At 27.0% G+C, this 6,092-nt stretch overlaps 1 long non-coding RNA gene across 1 annotated transcript; it reads left to right on the forward strand.

Annotated features, from left to right (window-relative positions):
* Positions 1-565: 565 nt before the first annotated feature.
* Positions 566-1,561, forward strand: LOC146723646 (uncharacterized). The gene is made up of 3 exons (XR_014924455.1): positions 566-774; positions 891-1,227; positions 1,301-1,561. It is a non-coding gene; the product is annotated as an uncharacterized LOC146723646 (long non-coding RNA).
* Positions 1,562-6,092: the final 4,531 nt, after the last annotated feature.

Genomic DNA, 6,092 nt, shown 5'->3' on the forward strand with positions numbered 1-6,092 from the left:
ACTAAAAGTGACAAGATTTCAACCCCTCGTTCCTTTTGACATTTTCATCCCTTTTATCTCTTTGAATCTTGCACACCATGCCGTTATGGAAAGCTTCTCTGTGAATTCGCAACGAATGACCTGCTCATAAATATCGACGTCCATGCATTTAGTAATTCATGGGAAACGATCGGAACAGAAATCGACAGTTTAGGGTTTAGGCGAGAAACGGTATATATATATATATATATATATATATTTCGGTATATATATATATATATACGGTATATATATATATATATTAACGGTATATATATATATATATATATATATATATATATTCTATATAACATCTTTTTGCGAATTATTCGCAAAAAGATGTTATATAGAAATGAAGATTAATAATGATATTTTGCGTCGGATATTTTGCTTCGAAAGGAGTATATATATATATATATACGCAAAATATCATTATTAATCTTCATTTCTATATATAACCTTTTTTTGCGAATAATTCGCAAACGCTATATATAGAAGAAAATAAAATCGCATTTCTCGCAAATTATATATATATATATAATGTATGAGTATGCATATATTTTTAATAATTTTCTTAATTAGCTTCTATATTTTTTTCAGTTGTACATCAAGCAGGTAGCATTATCAGCTCACTTGTGAGCATGGGTTGGGCAATGGCTAGTTATCATCGCAGCATTCGATTAGCTTAACAAGATAAATCTAATATCAGTGCTATAGGAACCATTTTACAATTTTTCTGGCATTTTCTTATTGCAGGTACATATATATCCAATAATTAATATACAAAATTAAATATTATTCATCACACACTTTGTATCAAAATAATATATTTTTTAAAATTTATTTAATCATTTTTATCATTGTGATTGTAGTGGCAAGGATCTTATTGCTCAGTGTCATTGCAAGCATCTGGCCTGTATATACCATAATATATTGCGTAATACATTGGCTAAGTATGACAATATGGATTTTGATAGATTCCCATGGAATATTGGAATTTTGTCGGTGGCTTACAGTCATCCACCACATATGCAGCCTACAATTAAAGAACGCATTTATTCCATATGATTTGCTTCCGTTATTGGAATATTTAAAATAAAAATTTTATTAATAAATTTCGATGAAATAATTTATAAGAGGTTGAAGAAACTATGAAACAAATTCAGTCTCATAAAAGGGTAGTTGGAACAATAGTGGTGAATGCAGAAGGTATTACATGAGATCATTGACATGATTTACTTGTAGTTGTAAACAAAAATTTATAAAATTATATCTGTTTTAGGTATTCCTATAAAGTCAACATTAGATAATACGACAACAGTTCAATACGCAGGTTTGATAAGTCAATTGTCAGATAAAGCTCGTTCTGTCGTACGTGACTTGAATCCAACAAATGATTTAACTTTCTTGCGCATACGTAGCAAAAAACATAAAATTAATTTAATTTTAATATTGAGATTGTTTTTATTCAGTGGAAAAAAAATGTGTAGTTGGTCCCTATTAATTATACATACATATAAGAGTGTCGCACAAATAATTCTATGCAGTCTTTTTAAGATAATATAAAAATACTTATAAATATAATCAATTAAAATACATATAATCAAAATTGTATGTATTAAAATTCAATAGCATATAAAAAAGATTTTTTGAAATTATATATATATAATAAAAATCCAACATTTTATATATATATATATATATATATATATATAAATATATATTTATTTATTGTATATCATAAATATATATTTATTTATTTATATTTACCTATCTTTTTTTTATATATATATGGTAGAAATACAATGTATGAAAATTAATTAATGAAAGGCTCGTATAAATTAAACAAAATTAAACAATCATATATAGTAGGCCAACTAAACGAGCAAATAAATAAGATGTAAAATAAGATGTCTTTGTTCAACCAAAAATTATATCTCATACATAAGAAAAAATTCCTATGGCTACGTAAATCGCATGAAACAGAGTACATTAAAAATATTGATCCTATCGAATTAAAAACAACATCTTCGACAAATATTGTTGATAACACTGTTTCTGCCAACAGTTTTCGTTATGCTACACATAACCCTTTACAACAAACTAACCAGAAATGGTTTATTAATTTAACTGATAAAAAAATTCCCCCCAATGTAACCAATCTATTACAATTGGGAGGTGAATTTAGTTTCCCAGTTAACTTAAATAAAAAAGTAGCTATACACGAATTCATCAAAGATATAGAAAGCAATTCTAACGGGATCAGAAATCTCACTTCGATTCGTAATGCTGCCATTCCACAATTTTCATTATTTTTAAACAATAACGACAAAAAAACGGACATACAAGAAAAATTATTTCACATGCATAAAGACACAATTAAATTCTGCAATCAAAATCCTAATATTTTATTTACCAGAGCAGATAAAGGCAGCATTACAGTCGCACTAGAAAAAGAATTTTATATAAAAAAAGTTGAGAGTCTCCTAGAAGACGATTCTACGTATACCATAGTTAAAAACAATCCAACAACAAAAATAGAAAAAGACCTCAATATTTGTTTAAAAAAATGGTTGAAAAAAGACTTCATCAACAAAAAAGAATATTATTATTTATTTTCAAGCGACTCTCTTCTTCCTAAAGCTTATGGGCTCCCCAAGATCCACAAGGAAAATATTCCTTTTAGATTAATAGTTTCCTCAATAAATACTTCTCTATATAATATTGCTTCTTTCTTTCATAAAATTTTAAAAGATAGCCTTCCTAGAGCGGACAGTTTTGTAAATAACAGTTTTGATATATGCAACATTCTATCAGGGAAAACAATACAAGATACCGACATAATAGCTTCATTGGACGTTGTTTCATTATTCACTAATGTTTCCGTAGATCTTGCATTAAACGGCATCAACAATAGATGGCATTTTATAGAGTCACACACAAAGATTCCCAAAAATGAATTCATAGGTATGATAAAATTTATATTAACTTCTACATTTTTCACTTTTAATAACATAACTTACAAACAAATTTATGGGACTCCTATGGGTTCCCCACTTTCTCCGATCATTGCCGATATAGTCATGCAGGACTTGGAAACATTGGTAATTAGTAATTTAAATTGCGAAATGACTTTCTATTTCCGTTATGTAGACGACATTATTTTATGCACTTCCGCTGACAATATTACATATGTTTTGAACGAATTCAACAATTATAACGATAGACTACAATTTACATTGGAAAAGGAGGATAATCGTTGTATAAGCTTTTTAGACATAATGATCAAAGTAATAGATAACAAAATTTATTTAGATTGGTATCACAAAAAGACATTCTCAGGTAGATTACTTTCATTTTTTTCAAATCATCCGACTTGTCATAAAATAGGAACAATTTATAACTTGGTAGATAGAGCTTTATTACTATCACATCCGCAATTTCACAAAAAAAATATAGAGAAAGCTATTAACATTTTGCTATCCAACGGTTATCCTCTTGATCTAATTTTCACAGAAATAAAACGCAGATTAAAAAATCTCTCAACTAAGAAATTTAACAAGCCTAATAATAACAATATAACAGATACTAATAATACTAATACTAACATTAAATATTTTGTCATACCATATATAGAATCAATATCTGAGAAAGTTGCTTCAGCAATAAGAAGACCTGACGTAGTGGTAGGATATCGTTGCATTAAAAAATTAAATGACTTCATAAGAGTTCAAAAGGACAAAAATAATTGCCCCACGAATTCTAACGTTATTTACAAATTGAATTGCAACGATTGTGACGCCACATATGTCGGACAGACAAAAAGACAGCTAGGAACGAGACTTAAAGAACATAAAAATAATATTAAATTAGACTCTGCTAGACATTCGGTTATCACGGAACACATTCTAAACGAACAACATACATTTGACTGGGACAATATTAAAATTATGGATCATGAAAAGAATTACCAAAAAAGACTAATATCTGAAATGATCCACATTAAAGAACAGAAAAATGGAATTAATTTAAATACAGACACCGAATTGTTAGACAGTAGTTATTTTGACATACTTAAAAAATTTGCTGAATCATAATTTAGAAAAAACATTGGTAATAAATAAATACATCACGCTCTCTATTTTGACATTTGGTATTCAGACTTCGCAACACACACTTGAAATATCGGGGAAAAGGACTTGTTAAAACGATAATGTAAGTTGAAAGATTTTTTAATATTTTCTGACATTGATTTAATTCGCGTATTATATCCGTAGCATGCTCAAATGTCGCATAACTTGGCATCTCAGACCAATCGCCTTGCATATCTATTGGTCAACAGCGAAGAATCGTTTCAATTTTATATTTTAATATTTAACTAACTTTGTATTTTTAACATCTAACTTTATATTTTAATATTTCATTTTTATGTATTGATAAAGACTGTAGTGCAGTCGAAACGTTTACAATTCATATCGATTCTGTAACGGAATGTTAATTTAATGATTTAACTATTAATAAAAAAATTTTTACATCTTATTTATTTGCTCGTTTAGTTGGCCTACTATATATGATTGTTTAATTTACAATGTATGAGTTATTTTATTTTGCAAAATTTTTGAAAGTTAAACTATTAATTACAATGAAATTATTTCATATAATACCGAGATTCTTTTCATAATAAAGATTAAGAGAGAGTTAGATTTTATCATAAGATTTATAAAAGTCATAAGATAAGGTTAATTGCATATTGTATAATTTATCTCTCATTTTTTAAAGTAAATAAATATCAAAGTTACATTACTTGAACTGGTGCGTTTGAAGTATGTTGTCTTTTTGAGGGATGCAAGACAATATAGTACAAAAGCATTGCTGTAATTCCCAAGAAAAAGGAAATGATACAAATAATAAAGATTATATTAAAGTACTAAGCTTCTTTAACTGCAGGAGGACAAGCATATTGCCATAATAAATTTGCTGCAATATTTTCAAAAAAGCAGATAACATAGAAAGATAGATGTTTTCAAAATGTTTTGCTATCTACAGCATTGAGATATATAAAAATGTGCACTATGCCAATAACGGAAGCAAATAATATGGAATAAATGCGTTCTTTAATTGTAGGCTGCATATGTGGTGGATGACTGCAAGTCCGACAAAATTCCAATATTCCATGGGAATCTATCAAAATCCATATTGTTATACTTAGCCAATGTATTACGCAATATATTATGGTATATACAGGCCAGATGCTTGCAATGATACTGAGCAATAAAATCCTTGCCACTACAATCACAATGATAAAAATGATTAATTAACTTTACAATAAATTTTTAAAAATATATTATTTTGATACAAATTGTGTGATGAATAATATTTAATTTTGTATATTAATTATTGGATATATATGTACCTAAAATAAGAAAATGCCAGAAAAATTGAATTTGCTTATTTATTTAAAGATGCTTATCATATACAAAAATGAATGATATAATCTCTAAAAACTCTCGCTGCTAAATAATATTCTAATGATATTAAAATTAAATTGTTACTTTTAAACTCATTGCAGCGCGCCCAGTTTTTTTAACTAAAATTTTTTTATTTCTTTTTATTTTATATTAATTTTAAATTTGCATAAGTTTTTAAATTTTAATTTTTTATAAAAATGTTTATTTATTCGCGCAATAATTGGACATTACTTTTTGTAGAGATATTAATTTTAAAACATAAATTTTTGTCAATTGATAGATTTTTTTACTTAAAAATACTTTTTTGTTTAACACTTTTTCACATGGCGCATGGACTTGGCATCTTGTTTATCTTTTTTTTAAAAGATAAGTTTTTTTATGGTACAATTCTACATTTGCAAATTTAAATTTTTATTGATTCATTATACGACTCTATATATGTCTGCAACTTTAATTTTCCACTGGTACAAGTTTCTACTTTCACTTGGCGCAATTTTTTTTTTATTTCATTACTTTTGTTACGATTGTACATTGGTTTATAATCGATAATTTTCCATACAATTCTATTGTACATGGGTTTGCAATGGATAATTTTTGTTAATGGTG

This window comes from Nylanderia fulva, unplaced genomic scaffold, assembly GCF_048542155.1.
Source record: "Nylanderia fulva isolate GAGA-0341 unplaced genomic scaffold, ASM4854215v1 Scaffold1799, whole genome shotgun sequence".
Taxonomy (NCBI): domain Eukaryota; kingdom Metazoa; phylum Arthropoda; class Insecta; order Hymenoptera; family Formicidae; genus Nylanderia; species Nylanderia fulva.